General features: G+C 36.6%; 1 long non-coding RNA gene across 1 annotated transcript; it reads left to right on the forward strand.

The window, feature by feature from the left end:
* Positions 1–23,485: 23,485 nt before the first annotated feature.
* LOC140179628 (uncharacterized) lies at positions 23,486–24,217 on the forward strand. The gene is made up of 2 exons (XR_011873280.1): positions 23,486–23,642; positions 23,860–24,217. It is a non-coding gene; the product is annotated as an uncharacterized lncRNA (long non-coding RNA).
* The last annotated feature ends 3,421 nt before the right edge of the window (positions 24,218–27,638 follow it).

Raw genomic sequence — 27,638 nt, forward strand, 5'->3', positions numbered from 1 at the left:
TCTCTGCTTTTTGCACTGAATCCTTGTGTAACTCTGTGAATTCCTACAATTTGATGATTAATCTTGAAGAAAATTTATATCAAACTTCTATAAGTATTAATAAAAACAAATAACTTGCTACTGGCTGGGTTGCCTCCCAGTAAGCGCTTCTTTATTGTCTTTAGTTGGACCTTGACTGAGCTTTATTCTAGTCTCAGTTTTGAGCATTCTTGCTCAATTTGATTCTCTGTCCATTAACAATGAACTTTTTGTCAGAGTCAATATCCTGAAACTCAACATATCCATAGGGTGACACACTTGTAATCACATATGGTCCCCTCCACTGGAATTTCAATTTCCCGGGGAATAGTCTGAGCCTAGAGTTAAACAGCAGAACCTTCTGTCTTGGTTCAAAGACTCTAGATGACAGTTTCTTGTCATGCCACCTTTTTACTTTCTCCTTATAAATTTTTGCATTTTCAAAAGCATTGAGTCTGAATTCCTCTAGCTCATTCAGCTGGAGCAATCTTTTCTCTCCAGCTAACTTAGCATCCATGTTTAGGAATCTGGTGGCCTAGTAGGCCTTATGTTCCAGTTCCACGGGCAGATGACAGGCCTTGCCATACACAAGCTGGTATGGAGAGGTTCCTATAGGAGTCTTGAATGCTGTTCTGTATGCCCACAGAGCATCATCCAAGCTTTTTGCCCAATCCTTTCTACGGGCAATTACAGTCCGTTCCAGGATTCTTTTTAGTTCTCTATTAGAGACTTCAGCCTGCCCATTTGTCTGTGGATGATATGGAGTTGCTACTTTATGGCTAATTCCATATCGGACTATAGCAGAGTAAAGTTGTTTATTGCAGAAATGAGTGCCCCCGTCACTGATGAGTACTCTGGGAACACCAAATCTGCTGAAGATATGTTTCTGGAGGAACTTCAGCACTGTCTTAGTATCATTAGTGGGTGTGACAATTGCTTCTACCCATTTAGATACGTAGTCTACTGCCACCAGAATGTAAGTGTTTGAGTATGATGGTGGGAAAGGACCCATGAAGTCAATACCCCATATATCAAATAACTCAATCTCTAAGATCCCTTGTTGAGGCATGGCATAACCATGAGGTAAGTTACCAGCTCTCTGGCAACTGTCACAGTTACGCACAAACTCTCAGACATCTCTATAGAGAGTAGGCCAGTAGAAACCACATTGGAGGACCTTAGTGGTTGTTCGCTCACCTCTGAAATGTCCTCCATACTGTGATCCGTGGCAATGCCATAGGATTTTTTGTGCCTCCTCTCTAGGTACGCATCTGTGGATCATTCCGTCTGCATATCTCTTAAAGAGATATGGTTCATCCCATAAATAGTACTTTGCATCAGAAATTAATTTTTTCGTTTGCACCCTGATGTACTCTTTGTAGAACCTATGCACAATTACTCAAGAGGGGGGGGGTGAATTGAGTATTGCAACAACAATGAATCTTTTTGCGAAAGTTAAAGACAATATACAAAAGTGTTATTGTACTAGTATTTTTCCAAGAGCTTAACTCAATTGCTAAGCATTTATAAGGAGCTTTTACTTTCCAATAGACACCAACTCAAATAAATTGATCAAGCTTTTCACCAATCGGACTTAAGCCATTCCTTAAGTACTTACGAAGCTACTTTTCGATCACAATTTATTTGCTCAAAGGTAAAAGACAATAATATTGAAGAGATGAGTTTGGAGAGATGCAAACGCTATTTAGAGTGGTTCGGCACAATCCTTGTCCTACGTCCACTTTCTTTCTCAATCGCTATTGAGAAGTTCCACTATTGCCAAGCTTCAAGGTGCTCGCGCAAAACCTTTTACAATCCGAGTCCTTAGTTTCTAACACCTCACGGTATATGATCACCACTCGTATACTAACCCACTCCACTTAGAGATTCCTTCTCTAAGATTTGCCTTGAGTACTTAGTATACTTCCTTGGTATCCTCACCGACTATAGTGTTTATAACTCTTGACTCAACCTTGGAGATCACACTCCAATTTACAAAGTGTTACAAGAAAACAATTCTCAAAGAATTGTTGAGATGAAATGAGTACTCTCTAGAAGAGTGTATGATTACAAGTTTAGCACTATTGAACCAATTGATATTGCTCTCTCAAATTGTGTATTATAACACCTTAAAAATGTGTAGAATGAAAGAATATGAACAAGATAGTTTGCAAATACTCACATGTGTGAAATAAGGCTTTAATCCATCTATTTATAGACTTCCCAAACCTTAGAAACGTTTGGGAGTTTAATGGGATGGAGCCGTTTTGTTAAAACTAGCCGTTTTTTATGTTTTTGAATCATTTGCATCGATGCATAACACTTTGCATCGATGCAAATGTGTCTTTGAAGCTGAAATTTGAATTTTCAGCTAGGTTGCATCGATGCAAACATCTTTGCATCGATGCAACAAGTCGTTGCATGCTTTGCATCGATGCAAGATGAGTGTGCATCGATGCAAACCTTAAAGAATGGCTTAAAATCACTTCAAACTACTTAGGATTGATCTCAAACTTGTTGGAGTCAATTCCTATGCTTTTGTACCTTTGAAAACAAGTTTTTAAACCATTTGGCTAGCATTGAATTGCAAGATGTGCATCAAAACATTTTGTGAGTGTGTGTTGAGAGATTTAGCAATTGGTTCTTAACAAGAAGTTACCTAAGTCCTAAGACACTATACTTGTCTTCAAATGTTGTGGACTTGAGTTTCTTGTTGTTGTTGTGTTGCTTTCAACTCTTCATTCCTCAACGTTGAATGTTGGTTGATCTTTCAATATGCTTGTTCATTCAAGTTGTTTGTTGGTTTGTCTTTCATGTCGTTTGTTGGTTTGTCATTCATCAAAACCTATGAATACAAACTTCGCATACAAGCAACATGATTTACAATTTCCCCCTTTTTGATAATGACAAACCAATTTTGAGGATATGCATTTATAAATGATTTTTGAAAGCAACAATAATGCACTTTGTTTTATAGAAAGCTTTGGAGAAGACTTCACAAAAAAAATTTTGCAGGAGTTCCCCCTAAATATGTGCATTTGTTCCCTTAATGGGCGTTTATCAAAGAAAACAATTTAGATATCAAAGTTTTTGCTTAGCGGAAGTCTTTTTGAAAAAATTGTTTCGCAAACTTATTTCTTCTTTTCAAATCCTTAAACTTCTTCTTTTTCAAAAGTTTAAAATTTCAAATATCCTCAAACTTCTCTTCCCCCTTTTGACATTATCAAAAAGAAAGGAGTTTGAAATGTGTCATAGAAGCATGCATAAAACAATGTATTTTTTTAAGTTCAATTTCTCTATTAATTTCAAGGATGAGATATTCCCCCTTTCAAAAAGAATTTGATTTCCTCTTTTTATATATATAAAAAACATGCATAATTCCCCCTAAATAAGTGAAATATATTAAAGCATGTACATTAACTTAAAATAGGGGTACCAAGCCTATTTTGAGTTATTCACCAAATAAGCATACAAGCATTAATCATTAAACAAAATTATGAAGGAAATATCAAAGTATTTAAACCATAATAGAAATCCTTAGCTTACTAGGAGTTAGTTTAACAATTCATATAATCAAATAAACATAAAGCAATAAAAAGTGACTTGATGAAGAGGAGACAATCAATCTTGGTCTTCATATAATCCTTTGGTGGTTCTTTCTTCAATCCTTTGAGTTCCATCATGTATATACTCACTTAAACTATTATAAACTTCAATTTGTTGATCTTCCATTGTTTATAATCTTCAAATTCTTCAATCTACCTCAAGATTAATCACTCATTCATCAACTCATAAACCTACAAGACAATGGCTAATTGGATATCTCCAATGCTTAAGTTAGTAAGAGATACAAAAATAGTAATATAAATGCAATGAATTCAAACAAATCATATTAGATTAGAATCCAAGATACCAAGTTCATTTCAGATGTTAAAAAAACTTTCTTTACATAAAGGTTTAGTGAAGATGTCCGCTAGTTGTTTACTAGTTTCGACAAATTCAATAACCACATCACCCTTTTCAACATGGTCTCTTATGAAGTGATGTCTAATCTCAATATGCTTGGTTCTTGAATGTTGAACCGGATTCTTGGTTAAATTTATTGCACTAGTATTATCACATTTGATAGGAATGTGATCAAGCACTAGTATTATAACCTTTAGCTACCAATCTAGCTTTGTTTCTAACAATTGTACCATTTTCATTGAGTTTATTTCTAAAAACCCATTTTGTTCCTACAATTGTTTGATTACTTGGTTTAGGCACCAATTCCCAAACGTCATTTCGTTTGAATTTGTTAAGCTCCTCTTGCATTGCCATAGCCCAATGTTCATCATCAATTGCGGACTCAATGGTAGATGGTTCAATTTGAGAAACAAAAGCACTATTTGTAAATAAATTTCTAAAAGTAGATCGAGTTGTTACCCCTTTCGAAACATTACCAATGACGTTGTCTAGAGGATGGTCCTTTGAAGTACGCCAGTCCTTTGGAAGTGCATTTATTTGTGCGTGTGATGGTTCAATTTCTTCAACTTGAACGCTATCTTTTGTTGAGCTTGTAGAGGCTTCATTTAAATCTTTTTCTTTGTCTTCACCATTCAAATTTAGTGAATCAAAGTTTTCTACATTTTCATCAAAATCTTTTCTAGCACAACAATGGTTAGTTTCATCAAAAGCGACATGAATACTTTCTTCCATAGTCATGATGCGTTTATTATATACTCTAAAAGCTTTGCTAGTTAAAGAGTAGCCTAAGAAGATTCCTTCATCAGCCTTAGCATCAAATTTGCCTAAGTTATCTTTTCCATTATTTAGAATAAAGCATTTACAACCAAAGACGTGAAGGTGGGAAATATTTGGCTTTCTTCCTTTGTACAATTCGTACGGTGTTTTCTTAAGAATAGGTCGAATGATAATCCTATTCATAACATAACACGCGGTACTAACCGCATCCGCCCAAAAGTACTTAGGAATATTAGCCTCATTGAGCATAGTTCTCGCCATTTCTTCTAAATGACGATTTTTCCTTTCAACCACACCATTTTGTTGTGGTGTTCTAGGAGAGGAAAAATTATGCTCAATGCCATTTTCTTCACAAAAAGTTTCAAAAAGATTGTTTTCAAATTCTCCACCATGATCACTTCTAATAGATGATATATGCAAATTCTTTTCATTTTGAATAACTTTGGCTAATCTTTTGAATGCTCGAAATGCATCACTCTTGTTTGCTAGGAACAAGGTCCATGTAAATCGAGAGTAATCATCAACAATAACTAAAGCATAGTAATTGCCACCAAAGCTCATAGTCCTGGAAGGACCAAATAAATCCATGTGCAAAAGTTGTAATGGCCTTGTTGTTGAAACAATGTTTTTAGATTTAAAAGAGGCATTTACTTGTTTTCCCTTTTGACATGCGTCGCAAAGGACGTCTTTTTCAAAACGTAGCTTTGGTAAGCCAATTACTAACTCTTTAGAGACCAACTTGCTAAGATGGTCCATGTTAGCATGAGCTACTCTACGATGCCATAACCAAGTTTCATCATTTTTACTAACAAGGCATTTCACATCATTTGAGGAAACTTCATCTAGATTAATCATGTATACATTGTCAACACGGTGTCCAATTAGCACAATTTCATTAGTGTCTTGCCTTTTTATCAAACAACATTTTGAGTCAAAGGTGACTAAGTTTCTTTTGTCACAAAGTTGGCTAACACTGATGAGATTATGTTTGAGACCTTTGACAAGTATAACATTATCTATGGAGGTAGAAGAATTTTTACCAACTTTTCCAACGCCGATTACTTTGCCGGTGTTGTTGTCTCCATAGATCACGTTTCCTCCGTTTGTAGGCTCTATTGCGGTGAACTTTGATTCATCACCGGTCATGTGTTTGGAGCATCCACTATCAACATACCAATTTGTATCCTTAGCTCCAACACGTACCTACAAAACAATTAAAATTGGGATTTAGGTACCCAAGTGAATTTGGGTCCTTGATGGTTAGTATGAGCATAATGCCCATAAGGTGCCCATCTCGTATCTTGACTACGAAAGTTTATATGTTTAATTCTAGTAAAGCATACGGGTGCTATATGACCTACTTTTTTACAATAATGACATATGACATTTGGATTATGCATCCTATGCATGTTTCTAAATGGTTGCCTAGGTTGTTTCCTAAATGCAACATCTTTTGATCTATATGCATTGTGATTATAATTTCTAAATGAAGCATGTTGAGGAGGATGTTTAAAGGCTTCATTCCTTTTAGGCATGCTTGCCTTTTGGGCTTGCGGTTGCCTAATAGGAGTTTTAGCATTTTTAAATTTTCCTTTTTCAAAACCTAAACCTTCCTTATTATGAACATGCTTTTGGTTTTTCAACATTTTATCTAAGTTCTTTGAAGATTCATTGAACTTAGCTAAAGTGTTCTTAAGATTTGTAATTTCATTTTCATGCATTTTACAAGATTTGTATGGATCACTACTTGTGCTACACTTATCTTTTCCAAGATTGATATTCTCATTTTTCAACATCTCATTTTGTTTTAAAAGATCCATATTCTTTTTCTTTAGGAGAGAATAATCTTGGGTAAGTTTTGTGTACACCTCAAGTAAGGCATCATATTCATCTTGTAAATTAAAAGAAGTAGAGTTGTCATTACTAACCTTTTCTTCGCTTGCCATTAAGCAAAGATTTGCAACCTCGTCGTCATCGGAGTCGGATTCATCCTCGTTTTCCCATGATATGTATGCTTTCTCCTTCTTCTTAAATTTCTTGTTTTTGTCCTCCTTTTGAAGTTTTGGACAATTGGGTTTAATGTGTCCAACTTCTCCACACTCATAGCATTTTGGTACCTTTGTTTTGCTCTTGAAGTTTTTCTTCATTGCAAACTTATTGAATCTTTTTAATAAGAGTGCAAATTCTTCATCTCCTTCTTCTTCATTATCATCACTCTCTTCTTGTAGTGATGTTGTTTTAAGGGCGAGACTTTTCTTCTTGCTTTCTTCACCTTTTTGTCTATTTAGCATAGTCATCTCATAGGTGAGAAGATTACCTCGTAGTTGATCAAATGTAAGTTGATCATAGAGCCTTCCTTCCACAATGGCGTTCACTTTGGAGTTCCATTTTGGTGTAAGGCTTGTAAGCACCTTGGTCACAATTTGTTTATCATTGTATTTTGTGCCAAGCATGTTTAGGTTGTTGAAGATCTTGGAGAGTCTTTCAAGAGCTTCTTCAATGCTCTCTTCATCTTTCATTTTAAAATTTTCCCATTCATGAACCAACATAAATACCTTTGATTCTTTAACGTGGTCGGTTCCTTCGTAAGTGATTTGGAGTTTATCCCAAATCTCTTTAGCGGTTTCACATGTAGAGATCTTCATATAATCATGCTCGTTAAGTGCACAATGAATGAAGTTGATGGCTTTATCATTCATTGCCACTTTCTTCCAATCATCGTCACTATATTCATTTTCTCCTTTCGGTACTTGCTTTAAGACGGAGACTTCTCCTTCTTTAGCGCTTGTTGTCTTTGTTGGAATGTGATTTCCATTCTCAATCACTTTCCAAATTCTCACATCTTGAGAACGGATCCAAATTCTCATCTTATTTTTCCAATAAGAGTAATTTATTCCGCTAAAAAGAGGAGGTCTAGCGGTTGAGTTACCTTCACTAGTGTTGTTGTTGTTAAAGCTTGTGCTTGCCATGATCTTTTCCCTTAAACGGTTAAGTCTTTCAAAGGGTTAAGCTCTGATGCCACTTGTAGAACCTATGCACAATTACTCAAGAGGGGGGGGGGGTGAATTGAGTATTGCAACAACAATGAATCTTTTTGCGAAAGTTAAAGACAATATACAAAAGTGTTATTGTACTAGTATTTTTCCAAGAGCTTAACTCAATTGCTAAGCATTTATAAGGAGCTTTTACTTTCCAATAGACATCAACTCAAATAAATTGATCAAGCTTTTCACCAATCGGACTTAAGCCATTCCTTAAGTACTTACGAAGCTACTTTTCGATCACAATTTATTTGCTCAAAGGTAAAAGACAATAATATTGAAGAGATGAGTTTGGAGAGATGCAAACGCTATTTAGAGTGGTTCGGCACAATCCTTGTCCTACGTCCACTTTCTTTCTCAATCGCTATTGAGAAGTTCCACTATTGCCAAGCTTCAAGGTGCTCGCGCAAAACCTTTTACAATCCGAGTCCTTAGTTTCTAACACCTCACGGTATATGATCACCACTCGTATACTAACCCACTCCACTTAGAGATTCCTTCTCTAAGATTTGCCTTGAGTACTTAGTATACTTCCTTGGTATCCTCACCGACTATAGTGTTTATAACTCTTGACTCAACCTTGGAGATCACACTCCAATTTACAAAGTGTTACAAGAAAACAATTCTCAAAGAATTGTTGAGATGAAATGAGTACTCTCTAGAAGAGTGTATGATTACAAGTTTAGCACTATTGAACCAATTGATATTGCTCTCTCAAATTGTGTATTATAACACCTTAAAAATGTGTAGAATGAAAGAATATGAACAAGATAGTTTGCAAATACTCACATGTGTGAAATAAGGCTTTAATCCATCTATTTATAGACTTCCCAAACCTTAGAAACGTTTGGGAGTTTAATGGGATGGAGCCGTTTTGTTAAAACTAGCCGTTTTTTATGTTTTTGAATCATTTGCATCGATGCATAACACTTTGCATCGATGCAAATGTGTCTTTGAAGCTGAAATTTGAATTTTCAGCTAGGTTGCATCGATGCAAATATCTTTGCATCGATGCAACAAGTCGTTGCATGCTTTGCATCGATGCAAGATGAGTGTGCATCGATGCAAACCTTAAAGAATGGCTTAAAATCACTTCAAACTACTTAGGATTGATCTCAAACTTGTTGGAGTCAATTCCTATGCTTTTGTACCTTTGAAAACAAGTTTTTAAACCATTTGGCTAGCATTGAATTGCAAGATGTGCATCAAAACATTTTGTGAGTGTGTGTTGAGAGATTTAGCAATTGGTTCTTAACAAGAAGTTACCTAAGTCCTAAGACACTATACTTGTCTTCAAATGTTGTGGACTTGAGTTTCTTGTTGTTGTTGTGTTGCTTTCAACTCTTCATTCCTCAACGTTGAATGTTGGTTGATCTTTCAATATGCTTGTTCATTCAAGTTGTTTGTTGGTTTGTCTTTCATGTCGTTTGTTGGTTTGTCATTCATCAAAACCTATGAATACAAACTTCGCATACAAGCAACATGATTTACACTCTTTGGGTATGAACCTCACAGCTTTATAGTTTGCAATGTCTGCAAACCATGGTGCTTCCTGAATGGCGAAGAGTTGCTCATCCGGAAAGGTCTCAGAGATCTCAGTAGGAGGGAGGGACGCCCCTGCTACTGGTTCTATCCGGGACAGGTGATCAGCTACCTGGTTCTCTGTCCCTTTTCTGTCTCTTATTTCTATATCAAACTCTTGCAGAAGCAACACCTATCTTATGAGCCTGGGTTTTGAATCCTGCTTTGTGAGTAGGTATTTAAGAGCAGCATGGTCAGTATACACAATCACCTTTGAACCTACTAAATAGGATCTAAACTTGTCAATGGCATAAACTACTGCAAGCAGCTCTTTTTCTGTGGTTGTGTAGTTTTTTTGTGCGTCATTTAGAACACGGATGGCATAGTAAATGACGTGCAGAAGCTTGTTATGCCTCTGTCCCAGTACTGCACCAATGGCATGGTCACTGGCATCACACATTAGTTCAAATGGTAATGTCCAGTCTGGTGCAGAAATAACTGGTGCTGTGACTAGCTTAGCTTCCAGAGTTTCAAACGCTTGCAGACACTCTGTGTCAAATACAAATGGTGTGTCAGCAGCCAGCAGATTGCTCAGAGATTTTTCAATTTTTGAAAAATCCTTTATAAACCTCCTATAGAATCCTACATGCTCCAGAAAGCTTCTGATTGCCTTAACATTGGCAGGTGGTGGTAATTTTTCAATTACTTCTACTTTAGCTTGATCCACCTCTATTCCCTTGTTTGAAATTTTATGCCCAAGGACAATTCCTTCAGTCACCATAAAGTGACATTTTTCCCAGTTTAAAACTAGGTTGGTCTCTTGGCACCTTTTCAGAACAAGTGCTAAATGGTCAAGGAAGGAGCTGAATGAGTCTCTAAATATTGAAAAGTCATCCATGAAGACTTCCAAGAATTTTTCTACCATATCAGAGAAGATAGAGAGCATGCACCTCTGAAAGGTTGCAGGTGCATTGCACAGACCAAAAGGCATCCTTCTATAGGCAAATACTCTAGAAGGACATGTGAATGCTGTTTTCTCTTGGTCTTGAGGATCTACTGCAATTTGGTTGTAACCTGAATAGCCATCCAAAAGCAGTAATAGTCATGACCTGCTAGTCTCTCTAGCATCTAGTCTATGAATGGTAAAGGAAAATGATCCTTTCGGGTGGCTGTATTGAGCCTTCTGTAGTTGATACACATACGCCACCCTGTAACTGTTCTTGTAGGAACCAGTTCATTCTTTTCATTGTAAACCACTGTCATGCCTCCCTTTTTGGGTACAACTTGGACAGGGCTTACCCAGGGGCTATCAGAAATAGGATAAATAATCCCAGCCTCTAGTAACTTAGTGACCTCTTTCTGTACCACCTCCTTCATGGCTGGATTTAGCCGCCTCTGTGGTTGTACCACTGGCTTAGCATCATCCTCTAATAGGATCTTGTGCATGCATCTTGCTGGGCTAATGCCCTTAAGATCGCTTATGGACCACCCAAGAGCTGTCTTGTGTGTCCTTAGCACTTGAATTAGTGCCTTCTCTTCCTGTGGATTTAAAGTAGAGCTTATGATCACTAGAAAAGTGTCACCCTCTCCCAGAAATGCATATTTCAAGGATGGTGGTAGTGGTTTGAGCTCGGGTTTAGGAGGTTTCTCCTCTTCCTGAGAAATTTTCAGAGGTTCTTTTATTTCCTCTGATTCCTCCAGATCAGGCTAAACATCTTTAAAGATGTCCTCTAGCTCTGATTCGAGACTTTCAGTCATATTGATCTCTTCCACCAAAGAGTCAATAATATCAGCGCTCATGCAGTCATTTGATGTGTCTGGGTGCTGCATGGCTTTGACAGCATTTAACTTGAACTCATCCTCATTGACTCTCAGGGTCACCTCCCCTTTTTGTACATCAATAAGAGTTCGTCCAGTTTCTAAGAAAGGTCTTCCTAGAATGAGAGTTGCACTCTTGTGCTCCTCCATTTCCAGCACTACAAAGTCAGTGGGAAAGGTGAATGGCCCAACCTTGACAATCATGTCCTCAATTATGCCTGATGGGTATTTAATGGTGCCATCAGCAAGTTGAAGACATATCCGGGTTGGTTTGACTTCTTCAGTCAAGCCAAGCTTTCTGATAGTGGATGCAGGTATTAGGTTGATACTTGCTCCAAGGTCACAGAGCTGTCTTGGTACAAGCACCCTCTAATGTGCATGGTATCATAAAGCTTCCTAGATCTTTAAGCTTCTTTGGTAAGCTTTTCAGAATGACTGCACTGTATTCTTCAGTGAGAAAAACTTTTTTCGTTTCTCTCCAATCCTTCTTATGACTTAAGATCTCTTTCATGAACTTAGCATAAGATGGTATTTGCTCAAGTGCCTCTGCAAACGGGATCTTTATCTCAAGAGTCCTGAGATAGTCTGCAAAGTGGGCAAATTGTTTATCCTGTTCCACTTGGCGGAGTTTTTGAGGATAAGGTAACTTGGCTTTATATTCTTCAACCTTAGTTGCTGCAGTTTTATTCCCTACAGAGGTGGTTGGAGAAGCCTTCTTAGAGGGGTTACTATCAGCACTTGCAGGTGTCTGATCCCTCATTGGCATTTGAACGCCAGGATTGGGTGCTGGATGGGCATTTAACGCCAGCTTCCCACCATTTTCTGGCGTTTGAACGCCAGAACTGGGCAAGGAATGGGCGTTTAACACCAACTTTTCCCCCTTTTCTGGTGTTTGAACGCCAGAAGTGGGCATCCACTAGGCGTTTGACGCCAATCTTTCACCCTTTTCTGGCGTTTGAACGCCAGAATTATTCCTCTTTGGGCTCTTGCTGTCCTCAGAGGGATTTTAGGCAGTGGTTTGGTTATCCTCTGTCAGTTGTTCCTTTCTTGGCTTTCTGCTACTTTGAGCTGAATTATTCAATGTCTTCCCGCTCCTTAGTTGAACAGCTTGGCATTCTTCTGTTATCTGTTTAGATAGCTGCTGTCTTGTCTGATTCAATTGTGCTTCTATATTCTTGTTAGCATTTTTAGTGTCTTGGAGCATCTCTTTAAATTCTGCTAATTATTTTGTCATAAGGAGGACTCACTGCTTGAGTACAGATGTTGATTTCTAGCAATCGTATCTATGAGTTCTTGAGCCTCTTCAATTGTGTTTCTCATGTGTATAGATCTACCAGCTGAATAGTCTAGAGACATTTGAGCTCTTTCTGTAAGCCCATAGTAGAAGATGTCTAACTGTACCCACTCTGAGAACATTTCAGAGGGGCATTTCCTTAGCATCCCTCTGTACCTCTCCCAGACATTATAAAGGGATTCATGATCCTCTTATTTAAAGCCTTGGATGTCTAGCCTTAGCTGTGTCATCCTTTTTGGAGGATAAAATTGATTCAGGAATTTGTCTGATAACTGTCTCCATGTTTTTATGCTTGCTGAGGGTTGATTATTTAACCACCTCTTAGCTTGATCTTTTACAGCAAATGGAAACAGTAATAATCTGTAGACATCCTGATCCACTTCTTTATCACGTGCTGTGTCAGCAATTTGTAAGAACTGTGCCAGAAACTCAGTAGGTTCTTCCTGTGGAAGACCGAAATACTGGCAATTTTGTTGCACCATGATAATGAGCTGAGGATTTAGCTCAAAACTGCTTGCTTTGATGGGAGGTATACAGATGCTACTCCCATATGCAGCTGTAATGGGGTTAGCATATGACCCCAGAGTCCTTCTGGACTGTTCATTTCCACTTATGTCCATGATGGAGAAAAGAGAATTGATATGAATTGCAATTAAATTATATTTTTAAAATTTTTTTATTTTATTTAATTAAAAGTAACCGAATAAAATAAAACAAAATAAATGGAAGATAAAATAAAAGTTTCGAAAATTAGAAGAAAATGAAATAAAAGCAAATTGACAACTAAATTAATTAATTGATTAAAAAGATTTTAGAATTAGCAATCAGAAAGATATGATTGAAAATTATTTTGAAAAAGATATGATTGAGAAGATATGATTACAATTTATTAAAAAAATGATTGAAAAGATACGATTGAAGAAATTAAAACGATTTGATTTTTGAAAAAGATTTGAAAAGATCAATTTTTGAAATTAGAATTTTGACTTGACAAAAAAAAAGATATGATTTTGAAAATCTTTGACTAATTTAATGCAAAATTTCGAAATTTATGAGTAAAATACGGAAAAGATATTTTTTTTAATTTTTGAATTTTAATGAGGAAAGAGAAAAACAACAAAATGACACTAAACTTAGAAATTTTAGATTAAAACAAAGAGAACAAACAAGAAAACTTTGAATGTGAAAATGAACACCAAGAACACTTTGAAGATCAAGATGAACACCAAGAACAAATTTTTGAAAAATTTTTAAGTAAATAAAAGCACAAGGGATACCAAACTTAAAATTTTTAGAAAATCAAACACAAATTTTTGAAATTTTAAAGGAAAACACAAAGAAGACACCAAACTTAGAATTTTTAAAGATCAAGAAAGAACTAAGAACATGCAAATTCAAAAAATTGAAAGAAAATAAAAGCATGCAATTGACACCGAACTTAAAATATGAAACTAAATTCAAATAAAAGACTCAAATTTAGTGACTCTAAACCAACAAAAATAAATTATTCCTAATCTAAGCAACAAGATAAACCGTCAGTTGTCCAAACTCGAACAATCCTCGGCAACGGCGCCAAAAACTTGGTGCATGAAATCACAATCACACTTTTGCAATTCCGCACAACTAACCAGCAAGTGCACTGGGTCGTCCAAGTAATACCTTACGTGAGTAAGGGTCGATCCCACGGAGATTGTCGGCTTGAAGCAAGCTATGGTTATATTGTAACTCTTAGTGAGGATATCAATAATTCTCAGATTTAATTGTAAAATTTAAAAGAACATGAAATAAATACTTGTTTTGCAGTAATGGAGAACAGGTAGAGGTTTTGGGGATGCTCTATCTTCTGAATCTCTGCTTTCCTACTGTCTTCTTCTTCATGTACGCAAGGCTCCTTCCATGGCAAGCTGTATGTTGGTGGATCACCGTTGTCAATGGCTACCATCCGTCCTCTCAGTGAAAATGGTCCAAATGCGCTGTCACCGCACGGCTAATCATCTGTCGGTTCTCACTCATGTCGGAATAGAATCCATTGATCCTTTTGTGTCTGTCACTACGCCCAGCACTCGTGAGTTTGAAGCTCGTCACAGTCATCCCTTCCTAGATCTTACTCGGAATACCACAGACAAGGTTTAGACTTTCCGGATCTCAGGAATGGCCACCAATAATTCTAGCCTACCACGAAGGTTCTAATCTTAGATTAGAAACCCAAGAGATATGCACTCAAGCTATTGCAGATAGAACGGAGGTGTTTGTCAGGCACGCGTTTATAGGTGAGAATAATGATGAGTGTCACGGATCATCACATTCATCAAGTTGAAGTGCGAGTGAATATCTTAGAATAGAAATAAGCGTGATAGAATGGAAAACAGTAGTAATTACATTAATTCATCGAGACACAGCAAAGCTCCTCACCCCCAACCATGGGGTTTAAAGACTCATGCCGTAGAGAATACAATAACAAAAGGTCCTATTTATAGAAAACTAGTAGCCTAGGGTTTACAGAAATGAGTAAATGATGCAGAATCCACTTCCGGGCCCACTTGGTGTGTGCTTGGACTGAGCATTGAAGCTTTCACATGTAGAGACTTTTCTTGCAGTTAAATGCCAGCTTTTGTGCCAGTTTGGGCGTTTAACTCCAGCTTTTATGCCAGTTCTGGCATTTTGACGCCAGAATTTTTATGCTGACTTGGAACGCCGGTTTGGGCCATCAAATCTCGGGCAAAGTATAGACTATTATATATTGCTGGAAAGCCCAGGATGTCTACTTTTCAACGCAATTAAGAGCGCGCCAATTGGGCTTCTGAAGCTTCAGAAAATCCACTTCAAGTGCAGGTAGATCAGAATCCAACAGCATCTGCAGTCCTTTTTCAGCCTCTGAATCAGATTTTTGCTCAGGTCCCTCAATTTCAGTAAGAAAATACCTGAAATCACAGAAAAACACACAAACTCATAGTAAAGTCCAGAAATGTGATTTTTGAATAAAAACTAACTAAAATATACTAAAAAAATACTAAAAACAATGCCAAAAAGTGTATAAATTATCCGCTCATCAGCTATCTTGACCACTTCACTTTCAGGAAGTGATACATAGCATTGATTATGTGTGTTTTTAAAGAAAATAATAAAATCATCAATTGATTCACCAACATCATGCTTGATTGTGTCCAAATTTGTTACTGCAATATTTAACTCCCCTATATAAAATTTAGTATGAAAAGTATTTTCTAATTGTGTCCAAATCAAAATCGAACTAGGCCTCAGATTTAAAAAGCATGTGAAAGTATTTTTTGGTAAAGAGGAGGGAAAGAAATTCATTTTCAAGTTTTCATCATTTGCCAGATTTCTTAATTGACCATATATCTGGCAATATGCTCAATGGTAGACTCTCCAACCGTTCCAGCAAACTTTGTTACTATCTTAGGATTTTTCATACCCCCTGGCACCTCAGCCATTTGAATTTTAGCAGAAAAACTTGATACAAAATAAGGTCGATTTATAAACCCTACATTGATACCTACCCTATTGTGAACATTTTCGACAATTCTAGTCATCCGGTAATAATCTCCACGTTGGTTGCACATTATCAGTATTCTAATTGCGTCAAACTACATGAAGCATATATTCTTCCTCATCAGTGTTATCATGTAAATTTCCTCGATTATTGCCTAAGTTCTTTGGATCTACTCTAAGATTTTGATGATGAGGTTCCCTTTTATCATAATCAACAATTCGAGCAATTCGTTTGACTTGACTAGGCAAATGCTTGTACTTTGTTTCTTTATCAATCATTATAGGATTTAGAATAGCAGTCGTTTGTTGAGTTAACAAATTGACTAAATCATGATGGCTTTCATCAATATGCTGTCGAAAGACAACAAAAGACCCTGCGCTATTCGACGTCAAACCAATATGGTAATCTAGACTCATATCGGAGTGAGAAAAACTTGGTTGGTTATTTACCGCACCTGGCGCATTTTCAAATCTAACTAAAAGTGCATAACCACCCATGGGTGGGGTATAACCTGGAGGAAGGCCAAAAGGAGGCCAACCAATAGTTACCGACGATTGAATTTGAGTTGGAGAAATTCGAGAACGCGGGTTATGCCCACTATGCCCAGCGATTGCATTATTAACTGCAACATTCTCCCCAAAACCATTTCCAGGATTCTGAATACATTCTTCTGTGTGGGATGTTAAACTTGCAGAAGTTTGTGCTACAACTCCAGGGATATTATTGTTTGATGAAGATTCTATATTACTGTTTGAAGTTTCGTTAGTCATATTAATATTCTTATCACTCTGAAGTTGCATACACTAAATCAGAGGCAGAGCTTCAGAGTGGGGAAGAGGGCAATGGCCCCCTAATTATAATTTTTTACATATAAATGATATATAAATTTCAGTTTATTCCCTTTTTAAAATTTTATTTTAGTCTTATTTTATTGTAAAAATATTTTTGGCCCTCTCTAATATTTCATCTAGCTCTGCCCCTGCACTAAATTAATACCATATCAAAATGAAAAATCTTTAACACAATTTTATGAAAAACTATCCCATATCTATGTTATACAGATTTTTCATAAATCTTAGTTGGTTAGATATCTATGATCCAGGGACAAAATCTACTCCTCTTTTGTGAGTACTACTTTTCTTTTTTATGCACCAAAGATTTTACTCTAAACGAATGAAAGGAAAGAAGTAACAAAACACAAACTGAAATAAAGATCTTTAAATTCAGAAAGAAAGAGATTGAATAAAAGTAAATACTTCGAATTAAGTAAGCAATTGCCTTTAATGTAGTCGAAGGACTTTGAAATTAAAATGACAATTTAGAACATAAAGAAGAAAGAAAATGACTTTTGTAAAAAGAAAATGAATTACATGAAAGTAAATTACAAGAACTTGAAAAGAAATGTAAAGACATGGAAGGAATCCTACAGAAAATAAACTCGTGGCAGACTTAGAAAGTCGCTGGAATATGAGTGTGTGAGAATACTTTCTGAATATGAATTCCAAACTCTTACTTCCTCTAAACCTTGTCAATCTATAGATAAATTTGACCAATCTTGTACTGCCAAGTGTCACCTTTAAAGAATTTGAAAGAATAATTGTTCTCACCAAACTGCAAAGCCAAGTAACTGCCCTTATATATTACATCATTAAATTCGACATGTCAACTATTAGCTTCGACTTGTTATATCAAATCGAAATCACTTGCCACTTTTCGAATCGGCATTCTCAAAAATTCGACTAGAAATTATTTTCGAGGGTCCTATACTTGAGCCTTCTCGAGTTCTGGGAGTTCACACCATTTTCAAACATGGAAAACCAAAACAACAGGTCCATGTGCAATGGGGAATTGGAGACGCTGCAGAAACATCCTAGGAACCAATAACAGACGTGACTAGACTATACCCTGCTCTCAACCTTGAGGACATGGTTGATCTAAATGGAGGGGGTAATGTAATAAAGTGAATAACATAATTGAATGTGTGTGAGCACTCTAATGCAATCAATACTACTAAGGGGAAGTTAGTTACAGAGCAAAGATACATGGTTGCTGACCCACCTCCTTTAGACGTGCGTGAAAGCATGAGAGGATACATCATAAATACTAAATGGAAGGATTATGCAAGGTAGCTTGAGCCTGGTATAGTGTCATTCTATCATTATGTTCTTCCCTCTTCTGGTTACATCGAATCCTTGTATCTGTTCTAATTAATTCTTCTCTTCGTTCAGATCCTCATGCACAACAAGCATTGCTATGTTTCTGCTTCACTTTCTTTTCTTAGTTCATAACACTGTTTCATTGGTTTATTTTTTCTTCAAGTAATATTACAAACTCATATAGCTCCAATTTCCTTGTAATTATTATTCTGAATTATCAATACAACATCACTTTTCTATCTGCATTATTAAGTACCTTTCATTTGGTGCTTTCATTGCCATGGCCGACAACACCAGAATAAAGGGTTTGGAGGCCGATGTCAAGAAGTTGTTTCAGATGATGTAGATGATAATGAAGGAGAATAGATCTGAGCGAGCTCGATTGAAGAAAGCAACAGATCTGAAATTCGAGTCTCTCCAAGCTCCCATTTCCCAACTCACTAATGAGTCATCTCAGGCTAGATCGGTTGTTTTGGGTTCTCACCATGGCGCGAACTCTGGAGGGGATCATTCTTGGCGTGAAACTACACAACCCAGGAAGGTAAACTACGACTTGGCCATATTCGATGGATCTGATGCTTTAGCTTGGATTTTTTTTCTGTTGATCAATATTTTGAGTTCTTCTGGGTTCCTGAGGAGGAACAAGTGGGTCTCGCTGCGATGCACATGTCGGGTATGGAAATCCCATGGTTTCAGATGATGCAACGTACATCACTTTTTCGTTCTTGGATCCAATTGAAGAGATCAATTGAAATTGAGTTTGGTCCTTCGCTGTTCGAGTCGCTGAGAGAACTTCTTTTCAAACTCCAATAACAAGGGTCAGTTTTCGATTATTATGCAGAATTTATGGCATTGGCTAACAAATCCCACATTGATTCCCTGGAGGCCTTGAGGGATTGTTTCATCAGTGGGTTACAACAGGACATTAGGCGCAAGATCAAGGCACAATGTCTGCCTTTCTTGATGAGGGCCGTGAGCTTCGCCCATTTATACGAGGACAAATTCTCCTCCTATTAGAGTACCACTACGGTGCCAACCTCGTTCCGCTCTGTTATCCTTCAGACCCTAGCTTTAACTCAACCTAAGCATTCTCTACATACAAGCTTACCTTCATTACTGTCAGCGCCATCCCAACAATCCTTCGCTTCTCCATGAAATCCGATTTGCTGGTTATCCTCAGCTGAAATTCAGGCTAAGAGAGCCAAAGGCTTGTGTTATTGGTACGATGAGAAGTACACGACTCTCCATAAATTCCCAAATCAGCACTTCATGTTATTTTAGCTTGAAGAAGAAGAAGCCTCGAATGTGGAACAGCAAATTGCAATTGACAAGGTAGTAGATCCTTTACTCCAGACCCATGAGTAACAAGTAACTGACCATCACCTATCCTACAATACCATCCATGGTACCTCTGGTTTATCCACTATCCGAATTAGAATCTCCTTTAAGGGTTAGAGATTTAGGCTCTACTAGATGGGGGAAGCTCTGACAGTTTCCTCCAGCCCCGAATAGCCAAATTCTTGAATATCCCAATGCAGCTTGCCCCTAGTGTGAGGGTGATAGCGGGAAATTTTGGCATCATAGATGTTGAGGGTTATATTCCTTCTCTGGATGTCACAATAATCAGGTGGAAAGTCACTATTCCACATGTCGTTGTGGTGCATGTTGCTGGAGGTGACTTCGTGATTGGTTCCCCTTGCCTCAAGCAACTGAAAATGCACATTGTGGACTATGATGCTGCTTTTCTTCGATTCCTTCATAATGGTGAGTTTGTTACAGTTCATGGTGATAAGAACTCTACCCCGGAGTAAGCTCAGTATCACTACATTCGGCATTTTCTCAACACTGATGCAATTGAGGAAGTCTTCACAGTAGAAGTTCACTAACCTGCACAGAATCCAGTCACTCCCCTGCCGTTTTCTCCTACCATGGAGCCTATTTTTGCTGAACTTCTCCAGAAGTATCAAATAGTGTTTTAACAACCTACAGAACTTTCCCCACAAAGATGGCATGATCACTCTATTCCCTTGGTAGAGGGGGCAGCGCCAATTCGGGTCAAAATCGATACCCTCACCACCATAAGACTCAGATTGAGTGCATGATTCAAGAGATGCTTAAGGATGGCGTCATTCAACCAAGCCATAGCCCCTTCTCATCACCAATCCTTTTGGTCAAGAAAAAGGATGGCTCTTGGAGATTTTGTACAGACTATCATGCTTTGAATAATATTACAGTCAAAGATTGATTTTCCATTCCCACAGTGGATGAACTTCTCAATGAGTTATTTGGAGCAAAAATTTTGTCAAAGTTGGATCTCAGATAAAGTTATCACCAGATTTTAGTGAAGCCAGAGGATAGATATCTTTTATCACCTTCCAACATCTTATGAACGATATCTTTTAGCCATTCTTAAGAAAGTTTGTCCTTGTGTTCTTCGATGACATATTGATCTACAGTCCTTCCACTTCTCAGCACTTAGAACATTTGGAGATCGTGTTACAAACATTACAGAAGGAATCCTTATTGCCAAGATGTCAAAATACTTGTTTGCTATGTCCGAAATGACTATCTGGGTCACACCATCACTGAGAAGGGCGTCCATATGGAGAAGGATAAAGTTCAGGCAATAATAGCTTGGCTGACACCTGAGAACCTCAAACAACTTCAGGGATTTCTTAGGTTGACAGGTTAGTATAGGTGCTTCATCAAAGGCTAGCTTCTCTTGCATCTCCTCTCACAGATTTGTTGAAGCAAGATTCCTTCCAGTGGAGTTCCGTTGCTGCTCATGCCTTCGAGTCATTGAAGAAGGCAATTACTTTCAAACTAGTTTTGGCTCTTCCCAAGTTTGATCAACCTTTTATAGTGGAAACTGATGCTTCTAGTACAGGAATTGGAGCGGTAATTTTGCAAGATAAACACCCCATTGCCTTCTTTTCTAATAAATTATCTACTAACAAGCAGCGCCAGTCAGCTTATGCCCGAAAATTCTATGTGGTGACTGAAGCAGTAGCCAAGTTCTACCATTACTTATGGGGGAAGAAATTCATTATACGTATAGATCAGTAAAGTTTAAAGACTCTGGGAGATCAGACCTTGCACACCTATGACCAGCAAAAGTGGATACATAAGCTCATGGGAGTGAGCACTCTAATGCAAGCAATTTTGCACGAATACCATGATGGCGTGATTAGAGGTTATTTCAGCATTTTCAAGACTGTGGAATGGATTTGTTCTGCCTTTTATTGGCCAAATATGCAAAGAAATATAAGAGCTTATGTTCTTTGCTGCTCCACTTGCTAGCGCGCCAAAAACAGAAGCCTGACTACCTACAGGATTGCTCCAACCTCTCCCAATACCATAACATGTGTGGGAGGCTATCTGCATGGATTTTATCACTGCTCTTTCACAGTCTCATGGGTACACGTTATTATGGTGGTCATTGATAGATTGACAAAATTTTCTCATTTTATACCCTTGAAACATGACTTTGACAACCCTTCAGTGGCAAAGGCATTCATCAGAAAAATTGTCAAACTCCATGGCTTTCCTAGCTCTATTGTCTCAGATAGGGATCGGATATTTATGAGTCACTTTTGGCGGAGATTATTTAAGTTGCAAGGCACTACTTTATCCATGAGCTTAACATACCACCCACAAATGGATGGGAAAAGTGAAGTCGTGAACAAGACATTGGAGATGTATCTTTGTTGCTTTTTTTATTTTTATTTTTGAGAATTCCAGGTTATGGTTCGATATGCTACCTTGGGCCCAGTATTGGTATAACACTTCTCATCACAGAAGCATCAAAATGTCTCTTTACATGGCTCTATATGGTTGTGCCTCCCAAATCTCATTAGATATGAGTTCTCTCATGCTGACGAATCATCATTGCAAGAGTTGTTAACCAATTGGGACACGTTGATTGAACAGCTTAAGGCCAACCTCAATCGTTTCCAACAATATATGAAGACGTTTGTTGATAAAAATCATCGAGATGCTGAATTTGAAGAGAATGATATGGTACTGGTTTGTTTATAGCCTTACCGCCAACACTCAGTGGCTTTGAGGAAAAATCAGAAGTTGGAAATTAGATACTTTAGACCTTTTTGCATTGTCAAGAAACTTAGCTTGGTGGCCTATAGACTCGAACTTCCTCCAGAGGCCAAGATTCATAATGTGCTCCACATTTCAGTGTTAAAAAGATTCCGCGGGGATATCACTGATCATTACTTGCCATTGCCTCTACAGACTAGTGCCATGGGTCTTATTCTTGAGCCTTCTCGAGTTCTGGGAGTTCGCACCATTCTCAAACATGGAAAACCAGAACAATAGGTCCAAGTGCAATGGGATTGGAGACACTGCAAAAACATCATGGGAACCAGTTACAGACGTGACTAGACTATACCCTGCTCTCAACTTTGAGGACACGGTTGATCTAAATGGAGAGGGTAATGTAATAAAGAGAATAACAGAATTGAATGGGAGTCAGCACTCTAATGCTAGCAATTCTACTAAGGAAAAGTTAATTACAAAACAGAGACACGTGATTGCTGACCCACCTCCTTTAGACATGCGTAGAAGCATGAGAGGACGCATCATAAATACCAAATGAAAGGATTATGGAAGATAACTTAAACCTGGTATAGTGTCATTCTATCATTATGTTCCCCTTCTTCTGATCATATCGAATTTCTTGTATCTATTCTAATTAATTCTTCTCTTCGTTCAAGTCTTCATACACAACGAGCATTGCTACATTTCTACTTCACTTTCTTTTCTTAATTCATATCTGTTTCATTGGTTTATTTTTTCTTCAAATAATACTATAAACTCATATAACTCTAATTTTCTTGTAATTATTATTCTGAATCATTAATACAACATAACATCACTTTTCTATCTTCATTATTAAGTACCTTCCACCGTGCCAGCGACTTTGCTAATAACTTGCCATTTTATGCCCTTGATGATTTTTAACAAAATATATTTAAGGAATTAAGGTGGTGAAGAAGTCATTGAACCATTAAGCAATTTCTTTCCCCCAAGAAATGAGGATAAATCTAGAATAACGCGAAAAACTATTCGATAGTAATGATATCTATATCTGATAATAACATATACATTGACTTAATACAAAACTCATTTGTCACATTTTATGTCCCCATATTTAGCCTTGAGAGTGTGTCCACTATGGTTGAATGCTAATCACAATCATTGGCTGTGAACAGAATAAGCAAGTCATGAGAGCCTGTAGTTATTCAACCTTACTTGATTTTATTGTACTCTGTAATTACTCACTTTTATTTAACTAAGAGTCCAACTGAAGTTACATCTCTGCCCCTTGAGCACTGTCTATAAATTGGCATCAACTCTGAGCGAGTATTGTGGAAAGAAAGCAAAGAATGAAAAAGAAAAGCGTTAGCACGGCAGCCGTCTTCTTCTCTTTCTTGTTAACCCTCGCATATGCAGGCAGACCTGCCCCTGCCACTGCTCCTGGCTCTGCATCTTGCTTTGATGTTTCAAGCAATATTCAAAATGAGGTGAGTTTGTTTCATTCATTTATTTAGAAGAATAATACTTCACCCAATTTTTTTAAAACTATTTTGTTTTATTTTAAATTCTAAACTTTAAATCATAAATCTTAAACCGTAATTGGTTCGTACTTTTTCTGTCCGGAGTTATTACTGACAAGTGCCAATTACATAACAATTACAAATCATCATGAGCCCTTGTCTTGTATATTCTTAAATCTTGAAGGTTTTGGAAGAGAAGGACACTTGTGAAGGCATGGGCAAAGAAGAGTGCTTGATGAGAAGAACACTTGCAGCCCACATAGACTATATCTACACACAGAAGAAGCAAAAGCCGTGAACAATGAAAATCCAATTGTCACTTGTTTCAGTTTCAGGAAATTTCATACTATAAACCAGTGTGTAATAAGTTTTTCTAGTGACATAATCTTCAGATTGGAAACTTGGAAATGTAATCTTTCATGATGCATTAGCTAAGTGTCCGGTGTAAACCTTGCATTAGCTAAGTGTCCGGTGTAAACCTCTCAACTTGTTTTGCATATTATAACCAACAACATGGACCCAAAGTCACTTTAATTTCCAAAGTGAACACACTTTTGTAGGCAGGCAGAGACAAAGAAAAGCTTCACATTTTTAAACTCTTTCAAGTTTTAGTTTAAATAAATATAAAATTAATATTAAATATACTAAAATATCATATTAATATATAATATTCTAAATATATTTTACAACCATGTTATATGTATATCAAAATCAGCCACTAAAATAAGCTATTAATATAAAATACATATTAGAATAAAAATACACATTAAAAATAAATTAAATCACACATATATTTATATACAAATACATTAGTGACTAATTTTATTGTACAAATAGTATTTTTGTATATTCTAACATATCACAATCGAAAAATAATTACACTATTTTATCCTTAAGAATTAGCATAGAGCTAAACAGGTGGAACAAGTTCATAAGTTATCGCAGAAAACTCCTGGCCCAATCTACTTCACAGATCTAAAACCACACTCATCTAACAACTCAACGTAGTGATATGCGCATATGTTCCCCTTTCCTTAGCTTGTTTTGTCTTGTCATCGGTGTCTGTAGGAAGACATCTTTCTTTAAGATTGCGTTTGGTTCATGTCTTAAGACTATGAAAACACAGATACAAATACATAAAAGTATATAAATGCAAGAAGACATTAATTTTATATTTTATTTGATAATTAAGACATAGACAAAATATTCAATTCACAATTCTATTAAAAAATCAATTTTATCCAATTTATTTTTGTATCACCATCTGATGGGTGGAAAAATATCGGTTAAGATTTTTTGGTAAAAGTAGCGTTGCAAGTACAGTTTTTAACCGACAAAAATTTCACTATCAATTTAAAAGGATGTCACAATTAAAATCAAATAACTAAGAGTAGAATTTCCAAGTCGTTTCCCAAAGAATTGACACAAGGTGCAATTTATTGGTTAAGAATTTTCTGTGTAATTTTTGAAGTTTGAAAAATGGAAAAATAAATAACTAGGAATTAACGCAAGGGGCAAATAACAAGAGATGTGTATTTGAAATAAAGGACCTTGGCTGGGAATGAAAACTAGAGTTCCTATCCTTGTTGATTTTTTCAAGTATAATAGTAAAAGGTTATTACTTCCACTTAATTATCCTCTAACTAATAAAGAAAAGTCAAGTAAGAAGCACTAACTCTGACTCACAAGTCCTAGTCACAACCTAAGGAAGGACTAGAATTAGTGAAAATAGAGTTAGCTAGCAATTTCCAATTACAAATTAATACTTGAGTATTCCAACTCAAGGGTTTTCAATTAATCAACTCCCAAGCCAAGTTGGGAGCTTTAAATCATTAACATGAATGTCATTTTCAACAACATGGAATAAGAATAAATAAGAGACATAGTGATTTAAAATAAATTAGTAAAATTAAAATTGGCACTAATAATTAATTAAAAAAATTAAAAAGTAATAGAATTAAATATAAAAATACTTAATTGCATTAATAAATTTAAAATTAACAAAATCCCAATATGAATTCCAGTAACTAAATGGAAAAACAAAGAAGTAGAGGTAATAGAAATGCAAACTATAACGATAATAACTCCACTTGAAGGTAGTAGTAGCTCTCTCTGGATCCAACTTGAAGATAAACTAAGAATGATAAGAACCCTAGAAGAGGTAGTGTTTCTCTCTCTAGAATTCAAAAAACTAAAACTAAACTAAAAAAAATGAAAGTGAAGTGTCCCCTCAGTCTCAGCTATACCCCTGCCTCTAGTCTGCGTTTTTGGGCTTGAAACTGGGTCCAAAATAGCCCAGAAATCGCCCTCAGTAAGTTCTGATAAGTGCAGCACGTGACGCTCTGTCACGTGTACTGTCACTATGAAATGCGCCAATGCGCGCACACGCGTCAGCCATGTGTGCGCGTCGCTGCTCGCTTGTAATCTCTTTAGTTTCTTGTGTTCCTTCCACTTTGACATGCCTCCTTTTTATCCCTTAAGCCATTCATGCCCTGTAACTTGAAAACACTTGACAAACACATCACGGCATCGAATGGTAATAAAGGAAAATTAAAAACTAACGATTTGAAGGCTTAGGAAGCAAGTTTTCAATCATGGAACAAAATTAGGAATGATTTGTAAAACCATGCCGTTTGTATGAATAAGTGTGTGAATAATTGATAAAATCTACTCAATTTAGCACAAGATAAACCATAAAATAGTGGTTTATCAATCACCACTTATACTTTTTCACATTCCTTCAAAATCATCACAATTTACTATGGCATCACTATCTTCAAAACTAACACAGATTCTTTTTTAATTTTTAGTAATTCTTCATCTAAAACAAAATCAACCCCAAAAGCATCAAAACTAACCCAAAATTGCTAAAAATCATCATAACAAACACAAATCTCCATTAATCCAAACAGAGAATAAGTTATCACCCCGTCCACAGCAAAAAACACCACAAATAAAATTCAATTCGAAATTTGATATTTATAAAATAAACAAAAGTTCTTCAATATCTTCCTATTTGAATAATACAAACGGATTCAAAAATTTTATTAAAAAAATAAAACAAATACAAATTGAATGTGAGGTAGAATAAGGCAATAGAGTAGATGAAAGAAAAGAAAGAAGTAGAGAAGAATGAGATATGTGGTTGCTTCCGCAATAGATCTGCAGTTCTTCCTGCTGCCAAAGATAGGAAGAACGAAATGCGAAGGGGGAGAGGTCTTCGTCGTTATGGCAATCGTTGTTGATGCTGATCGAAGGGTGAGGCAGACAGACCTTCTTCTTTGCTGTGACGCCGCCTGCAAGGAGAAGACAGAAGACAAACAGCGCTGCCAGAGAATAAATGGAAGCAATGCCATCGAAGCCCAAATCGGGCAACAACAATGGGCAGAGAGTATGGAGGCTACAGAGAGAGAAAATGAAGAATGGTTGAAGAAAAGAAAATTAGGTTGAATGGATAAAGTGGTAAAAATATCAGTGTCTCAAACTAAAAGTGAGTGTCTTAGCAAATTAAAAAGACACAAAATACATATTTTTCGTGGTTATCTTTGTGTCACCGTGTCTCTCTTAGTTTTATGTCTCACGTACCAAACAAAAAACATGTCCTACCATGTCTCTATCTTTGGCATACACAGACATCAACTAAACGATGCCTAAGTACACATACCAATAGAAAATTCTACCTAATTTTTGGTAACTGTAACGCCAATTTCTTTATGAAATTTCTGAAAACTTTTAGGCATTGAGCATATGTTAAATATTCAGTGATGGTATGATAATGTGCTCAAGATATCTAATCTAATCTAGTATAATACAATTATACGACTAGATAAAATGTGACATATGCTATAAGAAAAATATTGAGAACAGTTGAATTTACCGAAAATAAAAAAAGGTTTTATTAGTTCATTGAAAGACTGATGAGGAGTTCAGGTATCGACATCTCACCAATAGAGCTAACAGACA

The sequence above is a fragment of the Arachis hypogaea genome, chromosome 15 (assembly GCF_003086295.3).
Source record: "Arachis hypogaea cultivar Tifrunner chromosome 15, arahy.Tifrunner.gnm2.J5K5, whole genome shotgun sequence".
Classification (NCBI taxonomy): domain Eukaryota; kingdom Viridiplantae; phylum Streptophyta; class Magnoliopsida; order Fabales; family Fabaceae; genus Arachis; species Arachis hypogaea.